Source organism: Mustela nivalis, assembly GCF_964662115.1.
Source record: "Mustela nivalis genome assembly, chromosome: 5".
Lineage (NCBI taxonomy): Eukaryota > Metazoa > Chordata > Mammalia > Carnivora > Mustelidae > Mustela > Mustela nivalis.
The window spans coordinates 146130674-146152435 of NC_139024.1; the positions used below are offsets into that span (position 1 = coordinate 146130674).

General features: G+C 47.1%; 1 long non-coding RNA gene across 1 annotated transcript; it reads right to left on the reverse strand.

Moving 5' to 3' along the window:
• Positions 1-6890: 6890 nt before the first annotated feature.
• LOC309865473 lies at positions 6891-8284 on the reverse strand. The gene is made up of 3 exons (XR_014312120.1): positions 8148-8284; positions 7674-7821; positions 6891-7559 (listed from the first exon to the last, which is right to left on the reverse strand). It is a non-coding gene; the product is annotated as an uncharacterized lncRNA (long non-coding RNA).
• Between the last annotated feature and the right edge of the window lie 13478 nt (positions 8285-21762).

The following is a 21762-nucleotide window of genomic DNA, read 5'->3' on the forward strand; positions in this document are numbered from 1 at the left end:
CTACAGATCAGCTCATGCGTCATTGCTCCATGAAGTAGGCACTCCGTAAATGTTGAGTGAATGAGTGAACGAGCGGTCCCTGTTTTTCTGTGATAAAGAAAGAGGCTGTGAATCAATAAAACGACATAATCTTGCAGTTGAAAGCACGCACTCGGAAGCCAGACCACCTGACTGAAACCCTGGTTCTACGTGCTCCTCTAGCTGTGTGACTTCCGAGCTTGGTTTCCTCACCTTCGGAGTAGGGACGGTACTAACGCTGTAGGGTTAGTACAAGGATTACATGAATTAATGCCTTGTGATACCTTAAGAAATATATATTTGATCTTCTCCCCAGTTCCTGACACAGAGCTTCTAAAATCCTCAGAATTTCCTACAAATCAAAACCACAGTGAGCTATCACCTCACGCCTGTCAGAACGGCTAACATCAAAGACTCAAGAAGTAACGAGTGTTGGTGAGGATGTGGAGGAAAAGGAATCCTCCTTTGGAAAAGGTGGGAATGCAAACTGGTGCAGCCACTGTGGAAAACAGTACGTAGTTTCCGCAAAAAATTAAAAATAAGAAACTACCCTGCAATCTAGTAATTTCACTACTGGGTACTTACCCAAAGGATGCAATGCTAATTTGAAGGGATATATGTACCCTATGTTTATTGCAGCATTATTTACAATAGCCGAATTATGGAAGCAGCACAAGTGTCCATGGATAGATTAATGGATAAAGAAGAAGTGGTATGAAATCTTACCATTTGAAACAACACTGATGGCTCTAGAGGGTATAATGCTAAGTAAAATAAGTCCATCAGAGAAAGACAAATATCATATGATTTCACGCATACATGGAATTTAAGAAACAAGACCAGTCGGGATGCTTAGGTGGCTCGATGGATTAAGCCATGACCTTCGACTCAGGTCATGGTCCCAGGGTCCTGGGATGGAGTCCCACATCGGGCTCCTTGTTCAGTGGGGAGCTGCCTTCTCCCTTTCTCTCTACCGGCCACTCCCCCTGCTTGTGCGCTCTCTCTCTCAAATAAATAAATAAAATCTTGAAAGAAAGAAAGAAAGAAAGAAAGGTAGATGGATGGATGAACCAAGGGGGAAAAAATGATAAACCAAAAAACAAATTCTTAATTGTAGAGAACTGATGGTTCCCAGAGGGGAGGTGGAGGGGGGATGGGTGAAACAGGTGAAGGGAATTGAGAACACACTGGTCATAATGAGCAGAGTCACACACAAATGGGCTGAACCGCTATACTGTATATTTGAAACTAATGTAACACTGTATGCTAATTACACTGGAATTCAAATTTACTCAAAAATAAATAAAATAAAATCCTTGAGATTTTCTGAGAGATAGGAGCATCTTTTGTTACTCATAACCAGCCCCTTTCCATACTTGAGCTTGGGCTAAACAGGTGATTCATGGTGGACCCCCAGAGAGCTTCAGGAAGAAGGCTGGTTGCCAGAGGAACCCACCTGCAGAGAGAGGGCTGGAACTTTCAGCCCCAGCCCCACAATTGCAGGGAGTTGAGTGGGGCTAGAGATTGAATTCACTCACTAATGGTCAGTGAGTTAATCAGTCAAGCCTATGTGATGGAACCTCCAAAAAACCCGTAAACAGTAGGTTTGGTGAGTTTCTAAGCTGGAGCACATATCCAAGTGCTGGGGGGCTGGCATGCTCAGAGAAGGCATGGGAGCTCGGGGGACCTCTCCCACCTGCATCCCTTGCCCTACGCTTCTCTTGCATTTGGCTGTTACTGAGCTATAACCTTTATAATAAACTGGCAACAAACAGTAAGAAGTAAAGTGCTTTCCTGAGTTGTGGAAGCCACTCTAGCAAGTTGTCAAACATGAGAAGGGGATCATTTATAGTTGTGTGGTCAGAAGGACAGGTTATAACCTGGGACTTGTAATTAGTGTCTGCAGTGATGGGGTGGTGGGAGCAGTCTTGTGGGACAGAGCCCTTAACCTGTGATGTCTGCTCTAACTTCAGGCAGTGTCAGAACTGAATTGAACTATAGGACCCCCAGCTGGTGTCCAGAGAGTTAAAGAATTTTTTGGTGTGAGGCAAAGCCCCACATTTGGTGTCAGAAGTGTTGGGAATAGAAACAGTTCAGACTCACACGAAGTCCTTAAAATAGCACCTGGGCATACTGTAAGCTCTCAGACTCGGCCATTATTATTTCTGGGATGTCTTTTCTGACCTACTCCACCCCATCCCTGTCCCACCCTCCCCATTTGTATCCAGAATATCCGGTGCTCCCTGACCCAGCTTGACCTTACCCTGTGTGCCCATTACCTGCCACTGTGCAAAAAACTACCCCAAGACTAGGGGCTGAAAATAATGACGTCATTTATTCTGCGTACAGAGGTGCACGTGGGCAGGCTCATCGAGGACCGCTTCCCTCTGCTCTAGTTGGCATCAGACAGCGCGGTTCAAAGACTGGGGGCTAGATCTCACTGTTCACTCACTTGTGCAGCGCCTGATACAGTCTAACAACTGGGACCTTAACTGGGGTTCTCAATCAGAATCAAAAGTGTCACCTCTACGTGCCTTGGGTTTCCTCACAACCTGGCATCTATGTTCCCAGGGCCAATATCCCAACCAAAAGAGAGGCAAGTAGAAGCCATATTGTTTCTGATAACCCAACCTTGGAGCCACGGTGTTACTTCCTTCACAATCGATTCATCAAGGCAATCCCAAAGGTCTTCCAAGCTCAAGGTACAAGGAAATAGATTCCCTTCCTGATGAAGGAGTGACAAGTTTCTGGAAAACACATGGGACCCGAAATACCACTGTAGGAAGCACATCTTTTATTTTCTGTAATCTAATACTTCGATGTTTGGGGCCTTGCCAGCCCTGAAGAGGTTGTCCCTTTCAGGGTTGACCAATTCCTAGAGATAGTAAATTATTTACCCACAAGCACACTTTTCAAATACAAACCAACCAATCCAAAGCCCACACACAACCGACGTTTCTTTGGTCTCTCACACTCTGCACTACTATCTCCATACCCTCATCACCCCAGGGCCAGGTCCCAGACAGCTAGGGACAGTCCCTAAGCCTCAGAGCCCACACTAAATTACCCAAGTAGACAAACCTAAGTCTGCTTACCCTACCTCATCGGTGCCTTCCCTTTGAAACCACAATGGAGATTCTTTTTTTATTTTTTCTTTCTTTTTTTAAGATTTTATTTATTTATTTGTAAGAGAAGGGGAGAGAGAGAAAGAGAGAGAGAGAGACAGGCAGAGGGAGAAGTAGATTCCTCACCCAGCAGGGAGCCCAATGCAGGGCTCAATCCCAGGACCTCAGGATCATGACCTGAGTTGAAAGCAGACGCTTAACCTACTGAGCCACCTGGGCGTCTCCACAATGGAGACTCTTGCCCCAGTTTTTCCCTCCTCTCCTCATGATCCTGGTGCTTCTCAAGGTAGCCCCTCATGCCGAGGCATGCCCACTCCTCTTGAAATCTGTGAGCACAGCTGAACTATCATTTCAGCACTAAATGTCTTCTAATATGTTGGCCTTACTATACATTAAATTTTTTAGTAATATACTATATTGTAGAGTAATTACTATGGCCATTTGGGGGAAATACAATCTTCCACTCTCTACCTTATAATTGGTTATGAACTTGCCTTTCCCCTAAACCTGTATGCACATGGAAAACAGACCTTGCTTTTATCTCTTAAGAGAAGTACACCCAGGACCTAAGAAGTACTCAATAAGGATTTTTTGGCGAACTGGCTGACTGAATGCTTAATAGCCATACTACAAACTTTCTCCTCCTTATTGGGTTCCCAAAGAGAAAAAACCCTTTGCAAGTTCCTTGACCACACCCTGTCATGGTGGCTGCTTGGTCCACCAGCGCTTCTCTTTCTAATCCTCCTTGCTGAAGCACAGAAACCCAACTCTTGTCACATCTCTGTGAGGTTACCTGGGATAACACAAGCCTGCTCTGAGTCTCACGGGTTGGAGGTGTGGAGGCAGAGTGGGAGCCCTGAGATGATGCTCATCACCAGAAAGCTACATGGCTGTTCAGAGCGCTTACGGAAGTTGACTCTCTTGCAGTTCTGTGTGCGAACACCTGGGGGGTCCCTTATCCAGGCAGGTCAGTCACACCTTGTGTAACCAATTAAGGGGAATTTCCCCAATGCTAAAATGTCTAGATAGTCCCCAAAGAAAGGGAGTCATGGTTTCAGCTCCCCTATCCAGAAAAGCTTAGAAGCTTCAAAGTTCTGCACAGACCCCTGGGACAATGTGTGGATTCTCCCCAGGAAAGATGGTGACTAAAAGGTAGCAAAAACAAGGGGATGCTTCTCCCATCCTCCAGATTTCGAATTCCTTCACCATTCCTCCTGTGAGGACAAAATCTTCCCCCGAAGAACCAGTACCTTCTTCCTCAAGCCCAAATGGTGTATGAGAAGAAGTCACCTGAGCAAGATTTATAGCAAGGTAGAAGGTCTAGAAAGACTGTCCACAACTCTTCCATCTGAGTGTCAAACTCTGGGGTCCATTTGACAGTGAACAAACCCTAATCTTATTCCCTAAGAAGAAATGAGACTGAAAAGGCAACTACTTCTTGGGAGAAACAACAAATGGGTTTTAGGTCAGTCAGTGCTTGTTTTGGCAAATAATCCACCTTCAAGAGTGGATTTGGTTGAGGGGTAAGAGAAAAAAAAAGTCACACAGGTGTAGGGACTGAGGGCAGAAAATTGACTCTCTGCCTCCTTCCAGAGGAGTCTTCACAGGAAGCCTTCCTTCCTCTACCGAGACCTTTTCTAATGACCATAGTGAGAGCTTAAAGTAGCTGTCAAAAAAGTCATTCTAGTTCCACACATGCCACAACCCTCAGGTCCTGTTCTCTAAGACATCCAAGGCACCTAGTTCATCAAGGAATATCTCAGTTGCTCTAAGCTCTCCACAGAGAAATGTTTTTCAATGCAGAGCACACCTTATAGAGAATAAAACTTTCTTCAGCCAAATTTTAAATTTTAAATGCAACATCACCCACAAGACCCAAAAGGTAGAAACAACCCAAGTGAACACCAGCAGATGAATGGATAAACAAAATGTGGTCTACACCTACAACGAATTATTAGTCAACCTTCAAAGGAGAGAAGGTCTGACATACATCACAACACAGAACTTCTGGGACATCATGCTAAATGAAATAAGCCAGACATGGGGTGCCTGGGTGGCTCAGTCAGTTAAGTATCTGCCTTTAGGGGCACCTGGGTGGCTCAGTGGATTAAAGTCTCTGCCTTTGGCTCAGGTCATGGTCCCAGGGTCCTGGGATGGAGCCCTGCATCGGGCTTTCTGCTTGGCAGGTAGCCTGTTTCCCTGGTTCTCTCTCTCTGCCTACTTGTGAACCCTGTCTGTCAAATAAATAAATAAAATCTTTTGCCTTTAGCTCCAGTCATGATCCCAGGGTCCTAGGAGTGAGTCCTGTGTCATCAGACTCCCTGCTTGTCAGGGAGCCTGCTTCTCCTTCTCCCTCTACCATCTACCTGGCCCCTCAATGGTCCCACTGGTGCACTCTCTCTTTCAAATAAATAAAATTTTTAAAAAAGATTTTATTTATTTATTTGACAGAGAGAGAGAGAGAGACAGCAAGAGAGGGAACACAAGCAGAGGGAGTGGGAGAGGGAGAAGCAGGCTTCCTGCTGAGCAGGCAGCCCAATGCGGGGCTCGATCCCAGGACCCTGGGACCATGACCTGAGCCAAAGGCAGACGCTTAACCATCTGAGCCACCCAGGAGTCCCTAAATAAAATCTTAAAAAAAAGAAAGAAAGAAAGAAGCCAGACACAAAAGGACAAATATTTTATGATTCTACTTATGTGAGATACCTAAAATAGGCAAATTTCTAGAGACAGAAGGTAGAATAGTGGTTCCCAAGAGCTAGGGAGAGGCAGGAACAAGGACTTACTGTTTAATAAGTACAGAGTTTCTGTTTGGGAAGATGAGGAAGTTCTGGAAATGGATGGTGGTGATGGTTCCACAACAATGTGGAGGTACTAAACACCACCGAATTACATACCTAGAAGTGGCTAAAATGGTAAATTTTACAATATGGATATTTTACCACAATAAAATAAATTTTTAATGCAATTACCACTCTCCACAAGTGGTTACTTGCCTTCCACCCCGTCCTCTGACCCAGTCCTCTATCACTGACCGACTGAGCACCACTGAGCAGGGAAGAGCCATGTTTGGGAGCCCGCTGGAGTATGGCAAGGTGAAGTTTCTATCCCCACTGAGAGGCCAGTATTTGTAGCAAAGAAAGTCTGGTCAGGGCGCCTGGGTGGCTCAGTAGGTTGGGCGTCTGCCTTCAATTCAGGTCATGATCTCAGGGTCCTGGGATCAAGCCCAGCGTCGCGTCGGGCTCTCTGCTCAGTGGGGAGTCTGCTTCTCCCTCTGCCTCTTCCCTATGCTCATGCTCTCTGCTTCTCTCTCTCAAATAAATAAATAAAATCTTAAAAAAAAAAAAAAAATGAAGGCTGGCCTGTTTCCACACTGTCGCCAAAACACACCTTGTCCAGCCTTCCCTCTGGTCCACCACACCTCCGATAGCTGCCTTTTGCCCACAGGCTCAGGTTCTAAAACTTGGGCCAGAATTCAACACCGTCGCCCTCCAGTCCAGCCTACCCATCCCAGCACTTTCTCCACGCATTCGGCTTCCCCAAACACTCCTGGAGCTTACTCTCTACTGGATCTCTGGCCCAGCGAACCCCAGCTCCACAGGGTGCCTCCTCCTGCCATTCAGAGGGAGACCCCGCTTTCCTAACATTTCTGGCAGCCTCCTTCGTCTGCCTCGTTCCCTTTATTGCTTGGCTATACAACAGATCTCCTGGTGGCCGTAATTAGGTTCTGGAGATAAGGCTCTGAGGGACTTTAGGACGTTATTTTATTTGACTCCCTTCATCTGTAGCGAGGACACGGAGGCTGAGTGATGGCTTGTGCAAGGTCCCAGCACTCATCAGAGACAGAGGAGGGAACAGAATCCATGTCCCGACACCAGCTGCCTCCTCTGCTCCAGAGCCCCAGCTTGTCACCACTGTCCCCAACAGGGTCGGAAGCGCTGCCCGGGGAAACAAGGACGACAACCCATGCCCTGTGTGTCCCCGGAAACCCCGCGCTGAAACCATAAAGGGGTTTCTAGGCCGTCCCCTCATCCTCACGGGCCTCACGGGCCTCTCAGCGCTTTAAGAAAAAAGTTTTCTCCTCTTCCAATGCAGAATATCTTCCTCGTGAGTCTTCTAAGAGGGAACTAGGCAAACCAAAACAAAAGCAGCGGGATCATATATTTGAAGAAACTTAGCCAGTGTTTGCAACCCCAGAAGCACGTTCAGTTTACTCTTGGCCTCGATGTGGACCCAGCATAAACGGACCCAGACATATTTGCTCTAATTTTATCTCAGCTTTGCAGACAGATAGTAACCTGGGTTGGTTTCGTTCATCTATTTCCTGGACCGTGAATTCATTGCTCTTGCTGGCTCGGCTGTGTGGGCATTCTTTCAGTTGGAACAGACACAGGCTGCTTCCTCTTCCACAGAGCTCTTAAAAGGAGAAAAGAAAACACAACTTCGCCTCACCCTTTATAGAGACAGGACCCCTCCCGCGGGGCCGGGTGGCATCTCTGTGAAGGGGTAATTTTGCAGACGTCCCCTTACCTGGAGCAGAGCACAGCTCTCCTCCAGCAGACAAGTCTGTCTCTCTGGGAGTCTGTCCCTCCCTCCAGCCTAATGGATCCCATCAGGAAGCAGGATGTGGCTTTTGCCATCGCAAACCGTAGAATCCGGAGGTAATGGCCCCGCAGCACTGGGGTTTGTTTGGTGAGAAGGACAAAAAAAAGTTCTGAACGCTGGAGAACTTTTGAGAGGTCCGATGCGGGAGGGAGGCCCTGAATCATAATTACAAAAGCCTCGTGCAAAATTTAATTACAACTTGGGCGGAAACGAACACCAGAAACAAGTGTCATTCATCAACTGAAAACACAAACCAAGGTAAACACTGCCACAAACTCAGGGAAAGAAAGGGAGGCAGAAGGAAGGGGGCGGGGGGTACTCTGGATATCAAGCAAATCGAATTACCCGGAAGGCCCGGCCAGACACATGCATTAATCATCGGTTATCCCAGTTGCACACCTGTACGGGAAGGAGAACCTGGCGGGCTCCAAACGACTCCAGCTGATGGAACAGGCAAGCAGCTTCCCCCCCGGGGCTGGACGGGAAGCACAGGGGTGCAGGCCCAGGGGAGCCTGGCCCGGACGGGGCCACGTGGCTCTCCCAGGGCCTGCTGGAGGAGGAAGAGAATTCGATTCAGACAGGCCAGTGCAATCCCCGGGCAGGCTTGGGGGAAGGAGGGATATCAGGCAACTGTAAGGGTTACTGGGACAGCCATGGCCAGTTTCCAAATCCTTGACAGCACTGGTTTTCATCTCTCGTGCAATTCAGAGTGGAAGGGGAACTCAAGCATGATGGGTGGGGCAGGGGGGTGGAGACAGAGTGGCCCCTCTGACTCTGTTTCCCCATGCACCACGTGCACCACGGGCTTTGTGCACTCATGAGTCCCTGGGGGCTGGTCACGAGCTGAAGCTGCATCCTCGGACGGGCTGGAGAGGGGCTCGGCCATGGGGGCTGCGAGCTATTTGCCCTTGATGAGAAATTTCAAGGGAGACCCATCTGAGGAAGTACTTCAGGGAATGCAAGAGTGCATTTACAGCGAACAAATGATTTATTAGCGGGGCCTCCGCAAAGTCTCCTTCAGAAAGGGAGGGAGCTTCCCCCCACCCCCCTTATTATTAAAACATCACAGGGTAGAATCCATTTGGCCTGCTAAGCCGGCCTGCAAGGGATTCACCACTAATCAGACAGCCCGAGCAGCTCCTCCAGCCTTTCTCTGAGTGCAACAGTATGTATAAACCGGCAAAAGGGACTGTGGACCCACTTTGATGTTGAACAAAGAAGAAAAACCCCAAAACAGCGTAAGAACTATGTTCCCGTTTAACTGTTCTGCGTCCTTTTAGCAGAACAGACAGGAGCATCGACACAGCTGGGCAGGGCTCCAGGGACAGCTAAATAATGAACCATCCCCATTCCAGGCTCTTCCACCCAGGCATTCTCTATCTAGCAAAAGAGAAGGGCCCGTCTCCGCCTCTGGATTACTTGCTCCCTCTATATAAGGGACTGTCCTTACAGCACCTGCCAGGGCCTGAAACTGTAGGACCCCGTCTATAGTCACCGTCTCACTTACCCCTCGCCACACCTCTGAGCTCCATACCAACCTCCCCTTTGGGAGACGGAGGAACAGGGTGGTTAAGGGACCTGCCTCGTATGTTCTGGCCCATCCAGGATTCCAAACCCAGGTCTCTACATTTCCAAAACCCTCCAAAGAGCATCTAAACTTGGATGACTTCTCAAGTCCATGAGCAAATTCCCTTTTCTTAGGAATGAGGCGTGCCACGGAAGTAAAACTTCTCAGACCTAAAACCTATCTCTCTAAAGCCAAATCTTTTTACATTTATGATTGGCTTGGAATAGAATTTTTTGGAAATACAGAGTATGATTCCATGGCTTACAAAAGAGAAAATGCCAAGCGAATGCCCTTCCTCCGGACAGGTGGGAATTCCGGCCTGCAGGTGCTCAGAGATACCGAGGAAGGGGTAGGCATGGTGAGCCCAGAGGGCAAACCCCAACAAACATGGGGGTTTGTTCTCAAAGTTCCACCGGCGTGGGGAAGAGGGACCCACTCCAGGGACCACAGGCCAAAAGGGTGCCTCAGAAGGACCGAGGGTTCGTGGATGGGTGAAAACCACACAGGAATAAAAGCCCGGGAAATATTTTCAAACACCATCTGGGAATGGACCAAGAAAACCAGGCATGGATCAAGAAGTAAGAAGCTTGAGGGCGCCCAGGGGGATCCGTCAGATAAGCGTCGCCTTCAGCTCAGTCCTGATCCCAGGGTCCTGGGATAGAGTCCCACATCCGGCTCCCTGCTCAGCTAGGAACCTGCTTCTCCCTCTGCCACTTACCCCCTGCCTGTGCACTCGCTCATGCTCTCTGCCTCGCAAATAAATAAATCTTAAAAGAAAAAAAAAAAAGTAGGAAGCTTGTAAGATTCTGGCATTGGGATTGTTCCATTTCCCCTTGGTAATAAATGGTAAAAATTGTCTATAAAACAAGACACAATAAAAGTTTGAAAAATAAAAATGTGTACAAGCCCAGATATCAACAGTGGTGATACGCCGGTGAGGTTACTAAACCTTCTTCCTTTTTGCACCCGGGCTCCCTGTCAACTCAGACCTGAGAGGTGCGACAGGTACTCAACTTTCAAGCACCTGTGCCTGAAGAGCAGGCGGAAGAGAAGAAATCACGTGAAAGCCGAGCTGTGTCACCTTGGACAACGAAATGTAAGGAACATCTATATTACTGTGTTGTAGTCAAACTGTGTATCCACAGCCTGAAAAATGGGGAAGCTTGGCATCCTAGCTCTTCCCCTCACGAGCAGAGTCAGCTGGAACACCCCACTAACCCTCCCAGACTCAGTTTCTCTCTCTGCAACACAGGGCTGATGATCACTCCCTCCCAGGACTACGGCAAGACGCAAGGATTCATGGAGAGTCCGTCCTTTTCACTTATGGAATGAACATACCAAAGAAGCAGATACATTCACAGGAGCAACCTGTTTTGCCTGCATTTGCAAATACGACCCCTCCACCCTCTCTCTGTCAAGGTAGACCTCGTCGGAAGACTCATTATTAAAGCATAAAATGTGGGACGCCTGGGTGGCTCAGTTGGTTAAGCAGCTGCCTTCGGCTCAGGTCATGATCCCAGCGTCCTGGGATCGAGTCCCACATCGGGCTCCTTGCCCTCCGCAGGGAGCCTGCTTCTCCCTCTGACTCTGCCTTCCACTCTGTCTGCCTATGCTCGCTCTCGCTCACTCTCTCTGACAAATAAATAAATAAAGCATAAAATGTTCGGTGAGTTAGGTCTGTTCTGGACATTGCTTTAAAGACTATGGCAATTACCAGAGTGTCGAGAGAAACTCATGGTTAAGATTAGTGCCACAGGCACCTGGGGGTTAAGCGTCTGACTCTTGATTCGGCCGGCTCAGGTCATGATCTCAGGGTCATGAGACTGAGTCCCACGTTGGGCTCCAGGCTCTGTGCACAGTCACTCGAGATTCTCTCTCTCCCTCCGCCACCCCCATCCACTCCCACCTGCTCTCTCCAAAAAAATGAATAAAATCTTAAAAAAAAAAAAAAAGATGGTCTCTCCTCCCTCTCCCTCCCTCTCTAAAACAAGATTAAGGCCACAGCACAGACCATATTAGGGTAAAGCTACCACGCGGAGAATTGTGTGGGTTGAACACCCAATTAAATAAGGTGCTTATTACTTTCACATGTCTTCTCCCACTCAGTTAATAGAACAGCCTCATAAGGTGGGTATTATCGTCCCCATTTGGCGGAAGGTTTCGACAACTTCCCATGGTCATAGAATCAACAGGAAACATAGCTGGGATTCAGACCCTGATGTCCCTGACTCCAATGTCCCTTCTTTACACACTGGCTCATGTTGCCACCTATTTCCATGATGATCCAAGGATCCTGGATTCGTGTGAATAGCACCCAGAACATTACTTAAAGCCGGACAATGCCAAGGAAGTTTCTCAATGGTTTATGATCCACGAATGAGCGATTCTGAATATTGCTGGTAAAATGCAATTTCTGCCTCCATCTGTCTTCCTCTTTCTGCTTCTGTCTCATTCAGTCCCTCTTCCCTCCCCCACTTGGTAGTATTCCCATTGACATAAAGATAAGATTGTAAATCCAGGATAGTGGTTCAAACTTTGTCTATTCAATACATGAAGGAGAGAGGGAGATTACAAATGCAGGTTCCTCAACCTCGGGAGTTTATCCTTAGCTTTTGTACTGAAAACCATTTGCCCTAAGGCTAAGGTAGTTTGTGCAATGTTTCTGCTGGTACTTTTTTTTTTTTTTTTTTTTTTTAAGTAATCTTTCCACCTAGCATGGGACTCAAACTTACAACCCTGAGATCAAGAGATCTCAAAATAATCAAGAGATGAGAAAATGCTCAGTGTGCCTGGGTGGTAAGCATCCAACTCTTTTTTGCTTTTTTTTTTTTTTAATATTTTATTTATTTATTTGACAGAGATCACAAGTAGGCAGAGAGGCAGGCAGAGAGAGAGAGAGGGAAGCAGGCTCCCTGCTGAGCAGAGAGCCCAATGCGGGGCTCGACCCCAGGACCCCGAGACCATGACCCGAGCTGAAGGCAGAGGCTTTAACCCACTGAGCCACCCAGGTGGCCCAAGCATCCAACTCTTGATTTTGGCTCAGGTCATGAACTTGGGGTCCTGGGAAGGAGCCCTGCATTGGGCTCCGCATTCAGCATGGAACCTGCTTCCCCCTGTGCCCTGCCCCTTCTGCTCGTGCTCTCTCTTTCTCTCTCTCAAATAGACAAATAAAATCTTTTAAAAAATAATTTTAAAAAAGAGTCTCCCACTCCACTGGCTGAGCCAGCCAGGCGCCCCTCTGCTGGTACTCTACACAGAATTTTTAAGCAATGTGTCAGAAGCATAGTTCACAGTGAGGGTAGGTAATGCCCTCAGACCTCAGGGCAGCCAGGAAGAGCCAAGGTGGCCAGGGTCCTGGGGTCTGTCACCTCCAGCCAAGAGTTTGGTACAAGACTTTGGTTAGGTCATCACTTCAATTGTGTCCCTCCACATGTGGAAGCTCTGCTGGTCTCAGGTCGGGAGACAAATGGGCAGGAACCTCATTTAATATGGGCAGGAGGCAAAATGGGCAGGGACCTCACTTAAAACACTCCCCAGAAGACCCAAAGAGGGGTCCAAAGGGGCCAATGAAACTCCATCCTCTTCTAGGAAGATGGAATTACGGAATTATGGAATATATGGAATAAAAGTCCGAAATCTAGACTTGGTGTTGTCACTAAACTCACCACATGTCCCTTCCCCTCTCTGAGTTGGCCCTGACACTCTCAACAGTCCTCCACTCTTCCCGGTTCCTGCTGGGAAAAAAATCACTCCATTGCAAAACCCCATGGTAGCTTCGGCTATACAGGGAGGCGGCTGTTTTCTCTCCGTGTCAAAGTAACTTGGTGGAAATCCGGCCATCCTTACGCAGCCACGATCTAACTGAGGGGCCCTCCAAGAGCAACGGGTAGCGAAGGGGCCTCGGTCTCAGCCTGCCCCACATATACTTTGTTCTCAAACCCCCACTGCAGAGATGCCCTGGTGTCGTCAGATGAGCCTCCGGCTACCGCAGGTTGGAAGCTCCGGCATCTTATCTCTCGCCACACAGAGCCTCGGGGCCTCTCCAGGGAGGGGCTGCTCCGCAGTGGGGAAGAAACACAAGATTTGACTTGCTGCTTTATCTCCAGACCATAAACATCTATTATTTGAACAAAACTTTCTACAATGAGCAGCTTATCGAACTCTCTGGGCCTCAGTTTCTTCTCTGGTCAAATAGAAATCCCAACCTCCACCTCAAGGGGCAGCTCGTGGTAATTAAGTAAGAAAAACTGTGTCCGGTAGGTGACACCGAATAAAGGGTCAATCCTTCCCTTTCTGGCACTGGCCATGACCTTCCCCACAGATGAGACGGAGTGAGGAGTCCCAGGACATGGAAGGAGGGACACTGGGAAGACAAGCCAGCAAGAGCCCTAGACGAGAGAGAGCCGGCCGGCTTTCCCCAGAGTGGGTTTCTGAGCAGAGGTGACCCAGCTCCGTAAGAGAGAAGTCAAGCTGAACACTAAGCTCTGGGGCAACAGGGGATTCCTGAAGGCTAATCTAACAGCTTTGACCTGGATTTTTTTTTTATTTCCACAAATTAAAATGAGACTGACAGCATTGTGCGAGTGTTTGAGTTAGACCCACACATACCAATGCATAATTCACTTTGCGTTGGATCTGGGTCCCTTCGGCTCCAGTATAGACAGCCAAGCAAGAGATACAGACACAGAAGTGAATTTGGGTTGATGGCTCATAGAGAACACCCATTTAAAAGCTACGATATGGACAGTTGTTCACTGTTACAGCTCTGGACATGTGTGCTTGAATCTTCCTAAGACACAAAAACCAATGTTTAAGCTACGTGTGTGTCCAGAAACATCAAAGTGCTCATTGTCTTTGAGCTATTCTGTTTCCGGGTATGTGTCATAAGGCAGTAATTCAGCGGCTGAAGCCTGAAATGGGAACATCGTTGAGTTAGGACACGGCTGGAGGCAGGAGATGGATGAAGTGAGCCATGGAATATTGCAAACACACAGCCGTGAAAAAAAAAAAAAAGGCGTGTTTTGAAATCCATATTGCAACATAGGAAATGCCTATAATGTCACATTCATTGAAAAAGGAACAAAATATTAAATATAAATATGGTTACAACTTTTTTTAAATGAGCAGACAAAAAGTGAAAATCTTGGAAGGAATTCTGCTAACATGTCAATAGTGATTTCCTTTGGGTGGTAGAACTATGAAAACTGTTTTCTTCTTTCAATTTGCTCTACGTTTTCTGGCTTTTAAAAATTGAGGTACCATTGATCTGTGATAAAGCACACAGATCTTAGGTGTAAAGTCAATGGATTTTGACAACTATTTATTTATACACCAGGAATCCAAGTAAGTTCTCCAGTGGACGTTCCCTATCAGCCTCCCTCTCTGCCTAGAAGCAACCATTATTCTGATTTCAATCTCCTTAAATTAGTTTTGTCTGTTCTTGAACTTCATATAAATGGGATCAAGTGCGTATTATTTCATATGCGGTTTCGTGCATGCAAAATAGTGTTTAAGATTGATCCAAGTGTTGGGTTCCTTTTATTTGCTGCATACTATTCTAATGTAGGGACATCCACATTCCATTTATCCATTCACCTGTTTTGTTTTTTTTTTTAAGATTTTATTTATTTATTCATTTGAGAGAGATAGAATGAGTCAGGGTGGACAGGCAGAGGGAAAGAGAGAATCCCAAGCAGACAGTGCTGAGTGCAGAGCCCAACCTGGGGCTCCATCTCACAACCCTGAGATCATGACCTGAGCTGAAACCAAGAGTCAGGCACACTCAACCAACTGAGCCGCCCAGATGCCCCTAATTTTTGTCTTCTAGTAGATGTGTGTTGGCGCCTCACTGGTTTTAATTTGCGCATCCTGATGGCTAACAATGCAAACATATTTTCATGTATTTATTTGCCATTGCTATCTCTTTTTTTGTGAAGTGTCTGTCACTCGTCTTTCTTTCTTTCCTTCTTTTTTATTTAAGATTTTATTTATTTATTTATTTATTTGGGAGAAAGAGAGAGCTTGAGCATGGAGAGAGGCAGGCCAAGGAAGAAGCAGATTCCTGCTGAACCAGGAACCCGATGCAGGACTCCATCCCAGAACCCTGGGATTATGACCTGAGCCGAAGGCAGTGGCTTAACCAACTGAGACACCCAGGTGTCCCAACTCATCTTTCATATTTAGTCCTGTGTCTCATGAGTCTTACTGGCCAGCCCTGGTCCTCGGCTACCTCCAAGGCCCCATTGGACCCAGTAAGGGGCACTAGGGGTCTTTCCTGACACCCAACAGAAAACCAAGAGCTGTTGCTAAAAGTCGGGCAAACGCATGTGGACCGCCAAAAACCTTTTACCGTGCTTCTCCTCCAAGCCTCCATTCTGCCCCATCTTTATCTGTAAAGACCCCACCCATCTCTCAAGGCCCAACTTAAATGTTACATCTTCCAAGGAACTTTCCTGACCGCCCTCTTGCCTTTCTCCACCACCACCGCAGACACTTGTTTTATTCTCTCATGGAGCAATTCCCTTACTCAGTAATTTATTATCAGGATCTGTGAACCTGGATCTCACCTGCCCTACCACATAACATGTATTTTTTCAGAGAGACAGAGTGCACCCAAGAGGGTACGGGAGAGGGGAGCCCGAGAGAGAGGGAGAGAGAAGTGAATCTTAAAGCAGGCTCCTTGCCCAGGGCAGAGCCTGACCCGGGCTCAATTTCATAACCCTGAGATCGTGACCTGAGCAGAAATCAGGAGTCAGACACTTCACTGACTGAGCCACCCAGGCGCCCCCCACATAATACATTTTTGAAGATCAGGGTCAGTGCTGCAGCAACTTGGCACAGTGTCTTATGCACAACAAAGCACACACATTCACTCATGCAGTCACTCAACTAACATTTGTTGACCATCATTTCTATACCAAGTCCAATACTAGAGATGTCATATAGCTAGGAACACTACAGACACCGTCCTGGCCCTCGTGAATCCTGTAGTTTCTATGTGCCAATATAGACAAGAAAACAGCCAAAAGCAGCACAAGGTGGTTAGCTCTCTGGTGGGGGGAGAAAAGATAATACAAAATCCTCGATGTTGGACACTTGACAGACAAATAGCCAAGTGAAGGAGAGTCCATGCTATTGTATTAAGTATAAGTGATTTAAATTAGACATTGTGAAATATGCAAGGCACAGGGAACATCACCCGTCAGGCGTCAGGCAAAGAGGGACAAATAAAAGCTATCTCTTGCTCATTTTGGAGATGCACAGGGTGTGTTTTGTGACCTGCCTCTGACATGCGTTCACACTGCCTTGGAATTTTTTTTAAAAGCAGGGAGGAGGCTGTGTAGGTAGGTAAGGAGCGAGAAGCACCCCCCACCCCACCCCCGCAGCCAGGGCACACCTGCCGAGCGAGAGGCCCGTCCCGGAGCAGCTGTGGGAGCATTTTGCCGGTAAGCAAGACGGGGGCCTGGAGGAGCGGAGGGAGAGGGGGAGGAAAAGAGCTGAAAAAGAGGTTACAAATTGTGAAGAGAAATAACAGCATTTATTTCTAAATGACAACTCTTTATCTTCCTACCCCAGGCCTATTTGTTGACAAGCCATTCTGTCAGAATTTGTTGGTCAAGGAGAGGGAGGCCCCGCGTTCAGGAGGTGCATTAGACCCTGATCTTGTCTCTGTTGGAATTCAGGAGACTCCCTGTAAGCAATCAGCCTCCTAATGGGCCAGAGGCACCTCTGGGAATGGGAATTTGACAAGGCTTGTCAAAACTGTCAGACAGCAGCAGGGTCCTTCTCAGTCTTCTGTGCCTTCCAGAGGAAGGGAACGACTCCATAGGCTCCGCCAATCCTTCGAGGACAAGAGCTAAAACCACAGTGAAAAGCTGCTCAGATATTAGCGGCGCCGACGCATAAATCCATCGTATTAAAAAATACCTGGATGAATAAGACAGGTACAGGCCAAGCACACGGTCTATCTTGGGGCTGTGGGAACAGCCTAGGGGGTAACTCAATAGACTGAAGGACTCTCTCCCCCCTGAGATTCCCTATCGCTGGGCAGCCATGAATTAAAATTGCCTGAGAAATCAAGCAGGTGGTAATGACCTCACTGGCAGATAAAAGTTATTGGAGGATAGAGTTTTCCCTGAGGCTGTCACATTGTCTTCCTCAGCTCCATGGAGGATTAAAATCTGCTGCCCAGAGGATACACACACACCCTAACACACACACACACACACACACACACACACACACACACAGGTATCTACTGACTAGAAACTACTGTAAAGGAACCCTGTGTTGGAGGAGGCCAGGGCCAGCTCAAGGGCTCTCCTGGACCCAGAGCCTTCGTGAGGAAGTCCTTGCCTTGTGCCTTGACCTTCCCCCTGGGAGGATACCAGAACCCGAGGCCAGAACATGATTTGTAAAGGTGTCTCCTCTGACTACTGTTTAGTAACAAACCAAGAAGGAGTGAGGGCATATGGAAAAGAGGTAGTCGGAAAGCTCAACTGTCACGTGGTCAGCAGGCCGGGTCCCTGAGGCTTTGACGAATGTGGGAAGATTAGCAAGGATATCAAGCTGAAAACAAATGCCTTCCTTTTCTCTCCTTCATGCAACTCCCAGCGCCTCTCCCACACTCTACTCACACCCCGATCCTAACTAATCTGTCCTGAAGATAAACAGGCGTTCTTGAAACCCTAAAACCTGTCTTGCATTAATTCTGGTTTTCAGAGTGAAGCTGTCCCTGCTGATTCCAGAAGATGGCTTATTTAAAGCGACGTGGAATCCCTCTTAGAGACAATAGCTTCCATTGTGGACATCATTTCAGAGACTTCTGCAGAGACAGGAGAGACTAGCAAGCACTTTGAGGCGACTGGGATCAAGGGAGAAGAGGGAAGAGCAGGTTCGCATGGGCGTATGCTCCCTCGCACGTACACAAAACACACAGCGCCCCCCCTGCCTCGAAACTGCACCCCAGCCCATGACACAGATGCATTTCGGCTTCTAATTACTTCACTGTCTAATTCATGCTAACACAGCAATTAGTGATAAAGCTCAAAACACTCATACACATTAGCCTGACGACCTTTAATTATGACATTAGATGTATCGCACTTTGTAAGATATGTAGCTTAGAAGTAATAGGAAATCTACATGTATGGCCCATCTCAACGACATTGTCATAAAAGTAAAGGAAAGCCATGAAACCCTCACTCTGTCATTAAAAGAAAATGTTGGAACGGGTGCATTTTTATGTGAAATATGCCATTTCCAGCTGCTGACTAGGAAGCCAGTCTCTGTGGCTCAGAAAACAGGGTGAGGTCTTCCTTTCTCAAAAAGGAGAAAAGAAATGGAAGAAATGGGTAGGTCGTACTCGATTACTGCTTCAGATGTCTGTGTGTCCATTCTCATTTTTAGCACCTTAGACATCAGCAGAAGATATAAGGGGAAATGTGACTTTTTTTTTTTTTTTTTTTTTTTTTGCTGGTCCACGATATGTGCCATTTGCTTTTGGTTTACATGGGGCCTGTTCCATGAGACATGATTAATAGCTCCACGGCCCTGCCAAAAAGCACATAAATCTGGCCATCCGCGGTGTAATTGACATGCTGCTTGTCTTACAGACACCTACAGCACTCGCTTATCTCTGTCTAATCCCCCGGTGGGCATTCGAAGCAGCTGATTATGCAATGCACAGTTGCTGACACTACATTTTGGGGGGTCTGTTCCTTATAGCACCCAATTAGCGGCCACAGAAAGCCCTACTCCCCTTGATCAACCTTGACCGGGTGTTAAGCATCAGCTGAATGAGCACGGCCACCAGAGAAATTCTGCTGGAGCATCCTGGCCTTAACCAGCGGGGACCGTGGGGGTGGGAACCTCACCCTCCAGACCCTGAATCAAGTGGCCTTTGTTTCTGCTTACCGAACACCCCCTCCTTCAGTCCCCCCCTCACATCCGGAGCTCAGTGATCTGCGCGCTAGCCCCGGCTGGCGTCCACTGTTACCTCTTCTTCCCATCCCACCTCATCGTCTCTCTGGTGGTTCATCAGACATCTTTACTTTCTGAATGGAAACCCAGCAGCTGCATGTGGCCTTGCTGGGTGAACGTGACCACCTCAGCCCTTCTCTGTTCCTCAGATTTCTTCCTTTCCATGAACAAACTGTTACAGAAACAAACAACAACAAAAAAACCCAATACTGACTTAGCACAGTAGCAACTGTGAACATTAAAGATTACATAATGAACAAGTTGTAAAGCCCTTTGAAAGCATAAAATGCTGTAGGAGTAATTATTAACATTGTTATTAATCACTTCGGTTCATCACATATAGTAAACATGAGATAATAAAGAGGGGACTCTTAAATGCAGTATCAGCAGCAAGACCCGTTTATTACAATGCTATTTGCTTGGATTCCATTACAGTTATAAAATTTTACGCTCATCTAGCACTTTTCATCTGAGAATGTCAAAGTGCTGTACAAGCACAGGCTCTAATTACACTAATCCTCCCAACACGACTCAGGGAGCAGCAGAGAAAGGCCACTTCAGTCATGGAACATCGAAGCAGACCCTGGGCAGGTCTGAGGAGGTCTCCCTGCAGAGGGCTGCATCTAGAAACTTCTAAAATCTGGAAAAGCTCCTACATGAATCATTTTTTTTTTAAGCGCACATAATTAATATCAGATAGAGACACATATAAAGGTTGGAATTTTTTTCTGCCACGTAAGGAATTTCGTATCCAGTATCTCACAAGTAACCCCCATGACTTGATCCCACCATGTTGGCCATGATTTGTACAGTTGCCCTCAAAGAGTCTGAAAGATCTTCCCTGTCTTATCGTTGGTAACATTGCCAGCCTGGAAGTTTTCATGCAGTAATGATTACTAGTGATAGCAAACAAGTGTATACATTGAGAAACACAATGAAAACAATGTATGTTTTCAACATCTTGTCACTTTGCCAGTATAATACTCAACTGGAAAAAAAAAAAAAACACCAGCTTTGGATAATTCCTATACAATATTTACAATATTTCTAACACTTTGTTGTAGGTTTTGGTTTAAGTAAATGGATAGTTTCGGCTATAGTAATAATTCTCCCCTAGCACTAATAAGAGCAGAACAAATTACCTACATCTTTGGGATTTTGCATCCTCCCGGTTTAAAAACCACGTAGCAGTCTCCAAAAGAAGGCACCTGCAGCCCAGAATGTGGAAGAGGATCCTCTGAGGGCAGCAAGGAAACTAGTAGAGCAAAAACATTTGACGTGTTCAAAAAACCAATGAGAAATACCTACATAGTGAAAGAGAGGTGCATTTAGGTCAAACTCCACTTCCTCGTCTGTATTAGAAATGTTTTAGGGGAGGGGCACCTGGGTGGTTCAGTCAGTTGGGCACCCAGCTTTTGGTTTCAGCTCAGGTTGTGATCTCAGGGTCATGAGATAGAGCCCTACGTAGGGCCCCTCACTCAGCATGGTATCTGCTTGAGATTCCCTCTCCCTCTGCCCCTCCCACTTGTGCCCTTTCCCTAAAATAAATGAGTAAATCTTAAGAAAAAAACGGGTGGCTGCCTGGGTGGCTCAGGTGGTTGAGCATCTGATTCTCGATTTCAACTCGTGTCATGATCTCAGGGTCATGGGATGGAGCCCAGCATCTGGCCCCATGCTTTATGGAGTCTGCTTCTCTCCCTCTCTCTCTGCTTCTGCCCCTCCCTGTGCATTGTCTCTCTCCAATCAATCAATCAATCTTGAAAACAAAAAAAGAAAAAAGAAACATTTTCAGGGAGAGGACCATACACATTTCTCTGAAAGGAGTCACTGACGTCCCTGAAAACAAAGGGGACTTGTCCAGCTGCATAAGTACCTCAGTGTTCATCCACACAACGGTTAGAAACCATGTCATGCTCCCCGCGTGGCTCTAACCACATTTACTTGTGACCAAAGCAGGCGAGGAAGCCTTTTCAGAAACCAAAAAAACTTAGCACAAAGTGACACTGCTTTACATGCAAAAATAAAACACTGAGCTCCTTTGGGCAAACTGCCTTCTAACAAGCTCCTACTTTGGTTCTGGAGTCAGAAGACACAGGTTTGTGTCGCAGATGAATGCCTTTGTGAAAGCTGCCCTCCTCCAAGCCACTCTGTCTCCTTCTCCCTGGAATGAAGCTAAGCCTCGGTCTGCCTCCTTACCCCACAGCCCAGACATAAGCCTGTCCCCCAGCCAGAGGAGACTCAAGGCCAGGGTCTCTGACTCTGGGGGAGAAGATAAAATCCTTCTCACACACCCCATGGCCCAATCCAATGACCTGTAGGAACTTCTGTTGAGACCCAAGGTTTCCTGGGAATTCCCACAGTTGAAAGAGCAACCTCAGGGAAAGTCAACACAGGGAACAGGCAAAGAGGAGTAACACTGCAGAGAGAGTGGCAGGATCCCCGGGGACAGCAAGAAGGAAGGCTCGT